The 14,814-nt window shown below is 48.3% G+C and overlaps 1 protein-coding gene across 12 annotated transcripts in view; it reads right to left on the bottom strand.

Moving 5' to 3' along the window:
• Nucleotides 1-14,814, bottom strand: part of Foxn3 (forkhead box N3) — a 370,612-nt gene that overhangs the window by 98,822 nt on the left and 256,976 nt on the right. The gene's annotated exons all lie outside the window — the stretch shown is intronic.

Below are 14,814 nucleotides of genomic sequence, written 5' to 3'. Positions count from 1 at the left end.
CATCAATCATATTCAACACTTAACAAATTAAAATTGGCCAGAGAAATACATTTGTAAGTTCGCATCACACACGTGTGTGCCTGTGCACACGCGCACATACACACACACACACACACACACACACCCCTGAATAAATACAAAAACGCTTCAGTAGTCAGTGCGAAGGATACAATGCTGTTAACAAGGACAGGCGATGCCAGCGGCATTCTGCCTGCCAGAATTTCATTACCAGAGGTACAAATATTGTCATAGCTATAGGGATGCGGGACATGATTGAGGAGGAGTTAGGAAAGAGAAAAAAGCTACCACATAAAAAGGCTATTAAAGAGCATGATAATGTCAGACGTGCTTGCAAACACGAGCACTTCTTGTTTGACTGCGCTCCACTTTCGCGCACCTTGCTATGCTCCGGGTTGCTGTTTCTGTTGTTTTCCTTTTGAAATGAATCACAGGTCTGCGCGCCGTGTGGGTCAGCACTGCTGTCCTCCGTCCCAACGATCCTTGGCCTCTTTAGCAACAAAGGAGCTTTAAATTGAGGTGTGTGCCTCTATTTGTAGCAGTACTGCAGGCGTAACTGACTGCACACATGCAGTGTGAACCTAACGTTTGTATGCACTGGGGCTCTAGGGCAGCGCCTGCTTCACTGTGGACGCTAAGGGGAACCTGCGGACCTGAGGAGTGCGTGGCCCGGGAACTTCAATGCTCACAGACCTCTCTCTTTTAGCAATCAGAAGTAGTGCAGATTGTCAGCCCTGGCAGGCGGGGCTTCCGAGTGACAAGGGGGTGGACTGGACAGTAGCAGATCCAGCTGGGGACACGGGCTGCAGGACAATGATGGCAAGTTGATTTTTCTCCCATATGATTCCTTTCTTATGGCATTTGGGGGCCTTTTAAGTCTCAGTCAGGAAGAACAAGGTGCGTTAAAATGTTTAAGCTGGCCTTTAGCAATGCCGGCGAGTTCCCAGAACCGACCACCTGCTTTATTACATCTTTATAATAAAGCAGGAAACAGCAAGCTGGCTGCAGCCAACTCTGAACTGGCTGCTTCATAAAGATATTTAAAAAACTGAGGACTTCATTATATGGAGGAGTTCATTGCTTCCGGAGAATTCAATAATTGAGTATTACTGCAGAAGCCTGAATATCCAGCTTACTGCCACCCAAATCTCCTTTTCATTCTGACCTTGATTTGCCTGAAACTGAGTAGATACGCAGGATGGAGGAAATATGGGGAGCTGAGGTCAGATAAACCCGGTGGTTTTAGATAAGGAAAATTCTCTGTATGATGGAAATCTCCCGGAGGATTTCTATAGCACTCTTCCAACACCTTAAGTCACTGATGGGGATTCTGCTGGGCTCTCTGTCCCTCTGGGCCGTCCTCAGGAGGTGGAGGGAGGTCTGGCCCAGCATAAAGCCTGCAGCGGCCCCTTGCTGTCAGTACCTGGTGCATTCAGAAGATAGGCAGGGGTGTGTGTGTGTGTGTGTGTGTGTGTGTGTGTGTGTGTGTGTGTGTGGTGCATTCAGAAGATAGGCAGGGGTGTGTGTGTGTGTGTGTGTGTGTGTGTGTGTGTGTGTGTGTGTGGTGTCCAGCAGTTAAGTAAGCTGGGCATTCCCAGTGCCATATTCCACATGCCCCTTTGAGATTTTTCCCCCAAAATGACATGATCTGAATGCTAGGGATTTCAGGGTTTGTTTAGTACCTATTCAGAGCTGTGTTTGGTGCTACAAAAGGCTAGGGAAAAGAACAAAAAACCTAATGAAACTCCTATCTGTGACCTCTAAGAACTTAACTGCCATACGTCCCTCTGATGCCAGCTAGAGAGACTAGGAATGCCTGTAGGAAAGCTAATGGCCCTGGCTCCAGCTGCAGGCTGGCAAAGCACAAACTTGATTTTATTCCTGCAGCTGGAGACATCCCTGGCTGATTGGCCTTTAGAGCTCAAAGTTAGTTAAAAATACATCCAAATGAAATTACTTAAAAATGCATATTAACTGCAAGCATTCACAGAAAATAGTGTGTGATATCTGTGAGGGGCTGTGCCCTCCCACCCCCCTTTTCGAAATGGCGGGGGGGGGGACTGATAAACACATGATAAAAACAGGCTCCTCAAGCTTGTCCTGTAAATACAAGTGACTGGTGAATGTCATGCCCATAACTTGGGGCATTCTAATTGCCTCACACTGCTGATTACTGAAATAGCAAGTGGCCAACTTTTCCGTGGTTCCGTGTGGCTGGCAAAACAGAGATCACCTTCCGTAAGGGAGCAACAGTCCTGGGACGTCACGGGACTGTAAGCCGGCGTTAGCACAAGAGTAGACCTGGGCTTCCAGAGTCTGCCACGCTCCCTTGCTCATCCTCCAGCTTGCCCTTTGCACCTTCCCACACAGAAGTCTTAGCCATCCTTCCCCACGGAAGGTCTTTTGTTAGGAATCTCTCCTAGGCAAAGGCCCGGGCTAGAAAAAGCAATCTGACTAACCATATGTGGAAGACAGTGGGTTCCTATTAGCAGAAACAATACAATGCCCCGCACTGCAAATGTCTCATTTCAATAATGTGCAAACAGTGACCTTCAGCACTATCAGCCTTACTAACAAAGGAAGCAGGCCAACAGGTTAAGAGGGCCTTGCCTGCCAGAAAGTCTGTCTCTGAACTAGCATTTCAGAACACTGTTCTGCTGAATGTAGAGCCCTGTGCTGAACCAACAAAACCCAAGAGAGGCCCAATGGCTCCCCAACAGCACACCATGTATCCCCCAGAGGCCCACAGTATTTAATCACTTCTGGACCTCGTGTTCTTTTATGTACCCCAATAAGTATGCTGGGAGTCCACAGTGATAGAGCCCTGAGGTGTAGTTCTTGGAATCTGCCTTACACACATGAGCTTCAATCACTGTGAAACTGGGGTGTCTTATAAACCCAAAGCTCAGGCAGCTCTGATAGAACCCACCACTGCATTCACCAGTCAGGACTTTTTATGTGCCCAACGGCAAGCAGGCTGAGAAGTCTGCTCTTCTAAGGTCCCGATGCCAAGCATGATCGCCTGCAAAGAACAGAATGCTTCACCATGGAGGAAATGCGAAGGAATGCTAAATGAATGAAGCCAGCGAAGAGGACCAACACTGCCGAGAGCATGCTTCCGTGAGGTCCTCAGAGCGGTCACTCGGAGACAAAGCAGGAAGAGGGGTGTGGACTGTGATTATTTAATGGGCAGAGTTTTGGTCTTGCAGGGTAAAAGTTCTGGAGACTGGGCACGCAATGGCTCCAGCACTCAACACTACAGTGCCGCACACTTAAAACTGGGTAAGATGGAAGGCGAATCTCATGCTAACACCTGCTTTACTGGAGGTTACAGAAACTGATGTTCAAAAATCGTGGGAGCTAGAGCGAGAGCACCGGGTGTGTGGAGGGACACAGAGGGGCTCCGGGATGGGTGCCTGACCGGAAGCCTGGCGTGTGGGCAGGAAGGCAGGGTAATTCACTCTCTGTGAAAGGGAGAAGGAAGGAAGGAAGGAAGGAAGGAAGGAAGGAAGGAAGGAAGGAAGGAAGGAAGGAAGGAAGGAAGGAAGGAAGGAATTAATTCGGTCCCTGGATAGATTACCAGGAAAATAACAGGGACACCTCGAACCTACCTCAGACCCTAACACAACCCCTGAGAGCCGGGCGATGGTGGTGCACGCCTTTAATCCCAGCACTCGGGAGGCAGAGGCAGGCGGATCTCTGTGAGTTCGAGACCAGCCTGGTCTACAAGAGCTAGTTCCAGGACAGGCTCCAAAGCCACAGAGAAACCCTGTCTGGGGGGTGGGGGGGAGGACGACAACCCCTGAGGGAAGAATGTAATGTGTCTGAAATGTATAATGTAGTCATTAGGAGGACCTAGGCAGAGATACAGACACAGAAGTTGGGAGTAAAATCACCCCAACTGTCAGAGAATCATCACTTGAGGAGTACGCAAATATCTCATTATAGACCAGGAGCCTCAGCCAGGCGGTGCTCGCACGCGCCTTTAATCCCGGCACTTGGGAGGCAGAGACAGGTGGATCTCTATGAGTTCCAGGCCAGCCTGGTCTACAAGAGCAAGTTCCAGGACAAGCTTCAGAGCTACAGGGAAATCCTGTCTCGAAAAACCATGATAATGATGATGATGAAGAAGAAGAAGAAGAAGAAGGAGAAGGAGAAGGAGAAGGAGAAGGAGAAGGAGAAGGAGAAGGAGAAGGAGAAGGAGAAAAAGAAGAAGTAAAAAGAAATAAAATAAAATAAAACAGGAGCCTCAGGAGTCATTGCGGAAGAACGGGAGGAAAGCTAGGGAGAGCCACGGGTAGTGGACAGCTGCAGGAAAACTATTTGCTGGACATGACAGGTCTGTTACACATGGACTTGCAGCAGCTTGGCGGTGTGAGCGAGGTCAAGCCAGCCAAATTGCCAGGATGGGTTAGGGAGGGGCTCGTGAAGCCCCACTCCTAACGGAAAGGCAATGATGGCTGCTGGGGTACAGAGAGTCAGTGGGGAAACAAAAACAAGGAGCACAAGAAGTCAAGAAGGAAAAGTGGAAAGTGGGGGGAGCGTACGGGAGAAGCTGGGGAAGGAAGCTTAATCAAAAACACTTTATATGCATGTAAGAAATTATCAAACAATAAAAAAGATTTTAAGAAAAGTAAAGTCACTAAAACATAACTTTAAAAAAAAGTAAATCATTAATGGGCATGTCTGGACATTAAAAGGAGTCAAGGCAGGCAGCTGGTCCTATCTAAGGTGGAGTGAGCAGCGCAGGGGGACAAGTGCCCCTGCAGATCTCCTAACTTGCCCAAGCCTCAACTGTCTACATGTGAACTATGGAGCAAGCGTTCACCTGCAGCACCTAAGAACGAAACAGGATGAGGCGTCAAAGAGAGGGGCTCTGTAAACCACAGCGGTCCCCACTGTCATCCTGATTCCAGGAAATCTGCAGTTTGGAGAAGTTTCCTGACACACTCGAGGCCACACGAGGCCACACAGTGACACATGAGACAGCTGTGGCTTGGTGCCCGCGCTTCCTCAAGCACCCTGGGCTCTCTGAATTTGGCTCTTTTCTGCATTCCTGTGACAGATGCGGGCGCTTCTCATCTCTTCCTGAAGGATGTTTTGAGAGTTCCCAAATGCAACTGGTTTGCTAGTCCAGATACAACCCATGGTCTTAAAATATCGACGGCTAAAGGAACAGCTTCAGAGACTCCTCCTCCTCCAAAGAAACTTAAAACAGGACAGGTGGAGACCTCTCAGGGCTGGCGAGTCTTCCGAGGTGGACAACTGTCAGGGCGCAGTCACTGAAATGGTCAGACAAGCACCATCTGGGACCCCAGAAAGCATAAGCCACAGAGGGCAAAGCACCAATCACTTTATAACCTAAGCAAATGTCATCACAGACCAGCCTACAGATGGCCCCGTGTGCCATGACTGCCCATGCCCTCATATGACAACAGGTGATAGTGGCCCTGGGCTAGATGAACTCTCATTTTTTTTTTATATCAGTAGTGGCGGGCCTGCTCACGATGATCAATTAAAGGTTTTTTTGTTTTTAGTTTTTTTGGGGGGTGGGGGAAGGGAAGGAGGGAGGGAGGGAAGACGGGCTATACACTGTATTAAAGTCCTATCAGACAGATTGGATGGACTAGAGATTTGGTGATGGTAGAGACCTGGGATGTTACAGGTCTGCAGCCAAATTCTCTTGGTTCTTTAGTCCTTAGTCCCTTAGTCCCTTGTCAGACCCCTTCTATTTGAGAAATCCTTTCAGAAAGAACACTTGCTTCCAGGAACCCAAGGCTCAGGATCTTGGTGGGGAGCATCTGAGACCTTAGCAGGGTTTGCGGAACCTCCCTGATATTCCCACCAACGTTTTGAAAAGCTTCTTGCTATGATGACTTCATCAGACTTCTGCCACACTGAACATGCTATTTGGGGCACCGTGAGAATCTGTGCTCCGAGGGACCAGGCGAGAAATCTCCCAAACCTTGCTCTTGGGGTTCTTGGGCTCCGGAATTAAATTTCTATTGTTTTGGAATTGCCTGGCTTAGGCAATTCTGTGGGAGCAGTTCAAAGAGGGGAAGAAAATGGAAACCGGCCACCGGCCACCCTCCTTCCCCATTCCTCACCTTCACCCTCTCAAGTATCAGCACTCTGCCTCTGGTTATGTAACCTCTGTTGTTCCTTTTGGAGACAAGGCCGCACGTGCGCAGAGAATACAGCATCCCCCTGGACTACAGATCCCAGCTCAATGGAAAGCCACACATGCGCAGGGCATTCTCCCAGATGCACCTGGATACCCCCTTTAAAAACGGGGGACGCCACAACTCGCCCCTCTTTCCCTTTCGTCTCTTCACCCCCATCCCTCACCTGTCGTCACCCCCCTCCCCATTAAAGTTCACCCACGTGGAACTGCCATGTGTCTCGTGTTTTCTCTCCAACCCCGCATCCAACCCCGCAGAAAAAACAACAACCTCTCCATTGTTTGGGGCATTTGTCACTTTAAAATTCCTTCCACCTTTATCCTCAGAACACTCTCAGCCCTTTTCTTTCCAGTCCTTTCTGCTGTCTTCTGATAGTCTGCTAGGAACCCGGATTCTCCTTGGCTTCTGAAGTGTCATTGTGACCTCGGCCTTCATGTTCACATAGCAGGTCCCCACACTTCCATGTCTGTTCCAAACCCTCGAGTGTGAGGACACCAACCACATTGGATTAGTGGTCTACCCTATTCTAAGAGGACCTCATGACAGCTAATTTCATCTTAAACCATGTCATATTCTGAGGGACTAGAAGGTTGAACATTAATCTGTGTATCTGTCGCTGTTCTTCACATGGTATCTTCACTGACCAAACACAGTACATTTGTGCCTTGAATCTTTATGGAGTCACTACAACACTGAGAACCTGGCTGGTGACTATCAGATATTGGCTAAGGGGCTGAAACTTTAAACTTGAACTCTGCATCTGGTGACTACTTAAGAAATGTTCTGGGCCACACCCCTGGAGTCTCTGACACTGTGTCCTCCGCCCACCCCTTTCAACTCTCCCTAAAGTCTCCCGCACTTCTGCCTTTGCAGCTTCGTGATTCTGTGTCCCTGAGTAAGAAGGCCTCCCCACCAGGCTCTCCCTCATAGCCATTTGCTCTGCAGAACTCCTCCTTACCCTCACTAAGCCAAGTAGGCACACTCTCACCCCAAAACTCCTGCTTCACGTCAACAGACATCTCATTTTCGCGCGTCCTCTATATAATGAATTGCTATGCATTTTCCATCTGAAAACTTCAGTGCATACAGAACCACGAGAGCTCATGGGGCAGGGCAGGTGCCATCAGCTCTGTGTCCTGCTGCCACTCAGAAGCCCCTCCATCCTTTCCCAACATCTTCCGCTGTTCTCCAGATGCTGCCCGGGCGGGTCTTTAAAGCACACAGACCATATCTCGGACTCATCCGAGCCCATCTTCTTTTTGCCTGCCCTTGTCCTGTGTTCTCAGTAGGGCTCCCTTGCCTTTTAGGGATCAACCAATCTCAGACCCCAGCAAGGCATTTTCCAAAGACTTCTACCCTTTAGATAATCTCTCTGAACTCTTCCTGGCACTAAAAGTCTATCCCACCCCTCGGGGAATAATCCACAGTTCATACCATCTCTCTTCTTTATACCTTTCATTCAGTTTCTGGTGTGTGCCCATTGTCCAACAGTGACTCCCCACCTGGAGGTAGGCTAAGGTCTCTGCACACCGAAGACAGCCACAAAGAGAACAGGAACGCTGCTAGTATCTCCCCAACACAATGGTCAGACTTTAAGAATTAAAAACAAATCTCTAATGGCGCTATCACTAAATCTTTTACGAAGGAGCATGCCTAGACTATGTCTTCTTCTTCCCCGACGGTCATAGAAACATTCTTTGAAAAACAGAAAGGAAATTATAAGCCTCATCGCTGACGGTAAAGTAATGAGCGAGATGATTTTGAACTCGTCTCTTCTGTGATTTCTTGATTACCTAGGAATATATAAATAACTAGATAAGAGCATGTATATTTTGGGTAATACGGAAGGCCTGTTTGGGCGTCCTGAAGAAGTCCTGTCTAAACCCCGGGGGCCGGGTTTCAGAAGCGCCAGCTCAGTGTACATCTTACTGAGCAGTAGCAAAGGTGTTTATCATTATCTTAGTGCTACACGTTTCTAATTTTACATATGAAAACCATGGCATCATTCAGCAGAAAGCGCATTATTTGCATGATGTATTTGCATTTGTAAAACACCCACATTTACTTTTACAGCTTAATGGGCCCCGTTTAAATGGGCCACTCTACATAAATGGAGTACACTGGTTCCCAACTCAATGGTGCTGATAAGAAAACTACTCCTTTTAGATGCAAATGAACCTACTAATCACAACTGAAATGGTGGCGGTGGAGAGCGCAGCAGCTGTTCCTAGAACTCCAAGTCTAAGGCCAGTTGGTTCCAGCTTAAGCTCTGGGGCAGCCTGGGATTTCCCCTAGAAGACATCTGTCTACAGACTTGGAGATCAACTCCTTGTTTTCCAAAAGAGACAAGAGATTCTGCAAGCCCACTGTGCACATGTGGCCAGGCCCATCCATGTCAACACACCAAGGGGAAGCACGGAGAAAAGGCGAGGTCCACACAGGTAAAGAAGGTTTACATTATGACCAAAGCCACCAGACAGCCCGTGGGTCTCACTCTTAACACATACAGAGCAATGGACACAGCATGGGGTTCCTCAAAGAATCGAAGGCTAGGGAGATGGCTCGATGGGGAAAGGACCACTGAGAGCCTGAGTTTGGATCTCCATCACCCCAGGAAAAAACCAGTTATGGACAGATGAGCCTGTAACTTGGGGTATGTGTGTGGGGTGGTGGTGGTGACGGACAAGTTCATTGATGAATGAATGAAAAGGGGAAATGCAGTAGACACATAAAGGATTATTCTTCAGCCCGAAAAGGGAAGGTGATTCTGTAACATAGATAAACCCTGAGGACATTCTGTTAAGTGCAACGAACCAGTTACATAAAAGACAGATTCTGTGTGAGTCTGTGTATCTGAGGTGCCTGGAGTCATCAAATTCACAGACAGAAAGTGCAATGGCAGTTGGTTGATGGGAGGCGAGTGGAAGAGCCCTAGGGAGTGGCGGTTCGTGGCCATTGTTTCGGATCTATGGGAGGAAAGTAATTCCAGAGGCAGCAGACGGTTAATGACAGCACGGCAGTGAGCAGCTACAAACTGTCATGATGGTCATGTGACATGGTGTGCACTTGGCCATGCTTCAATAGATGACAAATGATGGATTATAGATAAACAATGATAGGCAGAGATGGACGATAGATGATACAAGATAAACATAGACGGACACAGATGAACAGAGAGACAGACGGATGGATAAGTGGAAGATGGGTAGATACAATTTACATCTTGAGAGGCTTGGTTCCCAGAGTCTATCTGGAAGGTTAGCAAAGTCTTTAAAGGAGGGAACTGTGTGACGGTGTGCCTTCAATGGAATTATGGAACCCTGGGGTCCTTTCTACTTCGTGGCCCAAAGGTGACAACTTTTGCTCTGCCACTTGTCCCCTACCTTTCTTCAGGCCTGAAAGCAAGAGGCCTATCAGTCTTGAACTGGAATCTATAAAAGCATAAACCAAACCAAAATAAACCTTTTATCTTGATAAGCAGATTATTTCAAGTTGTCTGTTATAGTGGGAAAAGGCAATAAATAATGAAGCAGCCACTTCCTAAGAAGGCCAGCAGCTTTGCTCTGCTATTCCTAGGCTCCGGATATGAGACCTATTCCACACTGCTCATCATTCACAAACCAAACATCCCCTTACACTGAATGCGGACATGTCCCACAAACAGATATATATATATAATCGGGGACTCTAGGATGGGTCAAGAATGGCAGACACCTCTGCATGCTTGGAAGGACTGTCACTTCTAGATCCCTTGATGACGAGGCAGAGCCACTAAAACCCCTCACGTGACTCTCCTCCGAGCCCCAACCATTTTGCTGTTGTTACCAGATTACAAATGCCACCTGCCCAGCCACTCTCTGGTTGCGAGTCCTCACTCCCACCCGAGATACTATGGAAGCTGCAAATCTGTCAGCGCCCTTACTGGGTACTCAGCACAGGCCTGGTCCCCAGCACATGGTTGGTAAATTCTGGCTTACTGTCACAACCAAGTAGAAGCCCCTCAACATATCTCTGTACTGTGCTGATAGAGCACTGGAGCGGTCAGCTTACAACCAACTACAACCATGAATTGCGGAGGCAGCTAACAGTCAGCCCGCTGTTCATGAGACTGAAAGTCCAAGAGGGACGTGCCAACCCTTAGCTGTCCTGTCTCATGGTATAAACGGCAGCGGCGGCTGTCTATGACATCTCAAACCAGAGCAGAGAGCACTTGGTGGGACCGATCTCCGGCTTTTAAATCAATTCTACTCATGAACACTACCTTCCAGCATCACCACCTCACCTACCAGCATCCTGCTAGGGACCAGGCCTTTAACAGAGGTGCCCATATGGACACACCTGGCCAAACCCCGGTAACCACAAACACAGAGAATAGGATGGGCACGTTTGTCAAATGCTCCAAGTTCCTGGAATGGAGAGAGCAGTCCCATGTCTCCCACACAGGCTGTTATGACCCCAGAGAGGACCCGTGCAATACCGAGGCTGGGGTGGAAGGATGGAAAGAGCTCTTCCTTCCTCTGCCATGGTCTCACAGAGACACTGGCAATGGTTCCAAGGGGAACCAGCTGGGTTTTCCAGACCATGTCACTGGGGTGGGAATGCTAAGCACAAGTGACAGCAGCAAAGCTGTGGTTGAAACTCCACCCCTTTAAGAGGAGATGCCTGTTGCATGGAAATAATCCAAAGGCAGGGTTCGGTCTTCTGTGTATGGTGGTGAGGGTAGGGCGGGGGAACGACAGAGCCCAAGGCTTTAGACTCCAAACAGTTACACCCCTAATTGACCGCAATGGGTTTTCTAAGTCCTTGAGCCAGTCCTAGAACTAAGAAGCGCTGTCTATGATTTGACAATAGCACTACTTTGAAGCAATGACATGCTGGATGTGACTATTAGTGTCACAACTTCATGTGTCCCTTGGAAGAAGTGACTTTGTCATCAGAAGCCGCTATCATCTATCTGCAGAGTCCTGAAGAGACCAGAGCTCTAATACCTCCTCCGTGTTCTGGTCATGGTCACACCCCTGGGTGTTCCGCAGGATACTGGACACCAGTCAGATGAGGAAATAGCCTATTCTTCCTTTGGAAGTCACTCCTACCCCACACCCACCAAAGATAAAAGGAAAATTAAAATGCTGATTTGGGAGAAGTTGGTGGCACAGCAGGAGACCTGTCTAAATGTGTCTTTGTCAAGGGAAGAAGAGTCCAGGCTCTGCAGAGTGGATTCCTGAGGACCAGACGCAGAGGCTCATCTCCACGGCTTAGCAGACTTCCTTATAAGCTGGCTTGAAAGCGGGATGAAGCTATTTTAAATTCCCCAAAAGTAGTCTCTGATGTCTGCCAGCGTAACACTTGTGAGTGGCACCTGCCTTTGTCTGGATACCTCCCATTGCACATCCATAGCTGCCTCCCTCTTTTGTCTTCCCTCTCCAGCTGTTCTCTCTCTGGCTGTTTCCTCACAGGCCACTCTCACAAGTGGTTCAATTGCGACTCTTCCCCCAGATGCCTCAGGTGTGCCTCTCACTCCCACGCCAGGTGTTTAGCAGAGGGAAACAAATGGAAACAGGCCTGAGGACTCCAAGTCACTGGTCCCCATCCAACGTTACACGGGGTGAGGTCAAGACTCTGTGTACCTCAGTCCTACCCACATTACACTCTCCCAGGAAACACAGAGAATCATCACGTCCCTCCTGAGGGAAAAGCGAGAGGTCGATATTGCTACTTTTCCATGGCATTAGAAAACTCAAAACTAACATTCAAAAAAGTCAAGTCAGCTGAGCCTTGGGGGCATGGGCTTGAAATTCTGAGGCAGGAGGATGGTAACTAAGCCTTGGGGGCCACAGGTTTGGAATTCTGAGGCAGGAGGATAGTAACTTCAAAGTCTGTCCAATCTATCTGGGTTACAGAGAGAGAGGGCTCTATGCAAAGCCCAGTGGAAGGGCACCTGCCTATAGCTTGGCTTATATCCAGGGGTTTAAGAGGTCATGGGTTGAACTCTACAATAGACATTTTCCCAGACATTTCCTCCTAGGTGTGAATAAAACTGTGGTTTGGACATTCTACTCGGCTTCCTTAATTTTGATCGACTGTCTTTCAATTAATATATAATAACTGTAATACATATGCTTTTTTATATGTGTAAATACAACATGCAAAGATTATATCCAGGTAATTGGCATATCTATCACCTCATACACTATCATTTCTTTGTGTTGGGAACAGTCGAAATTCTCCCTACTATTTTGAAGCATACAATTAATTGTTGTCAATCACAGTTACTCTACTGTGTGCAGAACATTGAAGTTATTTTGCCCACAGAACTGCCTAATTCCTGTGCCATCAAAGTCCATATAATTAAAGCCTTCAACACATCCAGGAAAACCTTAGCTTCCTGTGGCCTCCTTTCACAGCCTGCTTCTGGGCACAGGTTGAGTAGACTCCACCTCAAGTCTACTAACCACCTGTGCAATGTGTCCTTCTTGTCAGTGTCCCCTGATGTGAGTGATCCTGCAGGGTGTGGCCGGCCCTCCCTCCCTCCCTCTCCACCCACTTCTCCCCACTTCTGCTTTCATCGTGGGCAGTGTCCAAAGGAGTCATATGCCCCTCAGTTTGAGGACAGCTCCACTGGCCTTAGCTTTCCCAGGGAAGACACTATTTAATTGCATGAAACTGTTGAACTTTACACAGGTTTATGCAAGGATGCACGCACTTAGCAATGTCTTCACTTTTTATGTAGTCCAGTCTAACACGTGACAAAAAACACTGGCCCCTGGCTCCCTGTGATCTGTGTCACTTCCAAGTTGCTTAGCTCCTCACCTGCTCTGCTCCCCCCCCCCCCCCCCCCCCCCCCCCCCCGTCACGCTCACTTGGTGCTCTTTTACTCTTAGGATACCAAGCTACAGGGGGTCTCCCAGGTACAAGCAAATGCTCTAGGCAGCTACCCCATTCCAGAACAGCTTCCTTCTTCAGCCTTTATGCAAACTCGGTACAGTCTAGAAAATGCTGCCCCTCCAGGCCATCTCCTTTTCTCCACACCGCGTACAAAATAGATTCTGTCTTTATACACATCAAAAGCATTCCAAGTTGCTGGCAGGTGCAGGTGTATAGCAAATGCCTCTGAAAGGAAGAAGGAGGGAGGGAGGGAGGAAGGAAGGCCAGGTGTGGTGCACCCTTTTACCTCAGCTCTCCTTAGGCAGATCTCTGTTGAGTTTGAGGTCAGCCTGGTCAACATAGTAAGTCCCAGGAAAGCCAGGACTATGTAAAGACCCTGCCTCAAAAACCAAAGAAGAAATAAAAAGAAAGCTAACTAGTTCTATGAGGTGTACAGACCTGTTATCAAAACCCTCTTTTTATTGCTAAGTTCACTTTGTTCAAGATGATGAAGTCACTTAAAAGTGTCAAACAGGAATGAATAGCTGAGTAAGGGACTCAGGACAGACGACAGACAGACAGACAGACAGACAGACAGACAGACAGACAGACAGACAGACAGACACACACACCTCCCAGTTCCCAATATCCATTGACTTTTGTCATCTACAAAAAGGAAAAGAAACCTGAGGTAATGACTCAAACACATCGAAAGTCTGGTAGCTGCTTCTGAGTGAGAAGGAGCTGCTGTCTTTCAGAATGGGCACTCTGACGGATGGTCTTGCCATCTGCTTGTAGCACGGCATCCAGCTAGACTCGGCCAGGGCAGTCAAGCACTAAATTAACAGAGCCGTTGCCACAAAGGTTCAAGGGCTCTGAACACGGGGTGCCTACCTAACTCTGAAGAACAGATTCCCACACCCCTTTGTCTACCACATCAACAGGCTCAAGCCATGTGCTCTCCTCTCTCTCTCTCTCTCTCTCTCTCTCTCTCTCTCTCTCTCTCTCTCTCTCTCTCTCTGGCGGCTGCTGAATGCAGCTGTTTTCAGCTCTTCCTGGTGGTCACCCCACTAAAAATAGCCCTGATGCTGTTGCATGGAAACTTGAGCAGAACCTGAAAGCGGATCCCATTTTAGTCTGAGCTGGTTCAACCTTGAAAGACGGGCAGCTGTGAACATGCTGAAGGAGTTGTATACCTACAGCAAAACGCAAAAGACAAAACACACGAACAAAAACCACGATGGGACGGAGTCACAGTGCCGGTTCTGCAGCCTTAACTACCCTCATGTCCGTCTCTTCTGTTTGAAGCCAGACTGAGAACCTCAGCTGTGAGCACAGCTGTCATAAAGATCCCAGGGACAGTTCCTGAGAGCTGAGATTTCTGACTGCCTAGGAGAAGGCTAGCAGAGGTGACAAAAAGTGATTCCATAGAAAGACTGTAAATAGGGGTACCAGGTTCTTTAAAAAGCCTATTAAAAGCAACCAAAAGCTGTTTATAGAAACTCAAGCAACAACAATAACCCCATTCATCCTTTTGGCCACTCATCTGCTGCCTCATCTGTCAGCTCTGAACAATTAGAAGACTCTGGGTGTCTTCTGCAAAGGGGGTTCCAACTGAAGCAAAAGCAGAGAATCAGAGAGGAGGCTCCAGGAGCGGAGGCTGTCCACCTGCTGCCTTCCCTTGACCTTCTGTAAGGCATGAGCACTGGCACCTCCCAAACTGCAAGAAGGGGACCACCTAGACAATGTA

The sequence above is a fragment of the Microtus pennsylvanicus genome, chromosome 14 (assembly GCF_037038515.1).
Source record: "Microtus pennsylvanicus isolate mMicPen1 chromosome 14, mMicPen1.hap1, whole genome shotgun sequence".
NCBI classification, from domain to species: Eukaryota; Metazoa; Chordata; class Mammalia; order Rodentia; family Cricetidae; genus Microtus; species Microtus pennsylvanicus.
The sequence above is the reverse complement of the archived record's forward strand: the minus strand, read 5'-3'. Positions and strand labels throughout refer to the sequence as shown.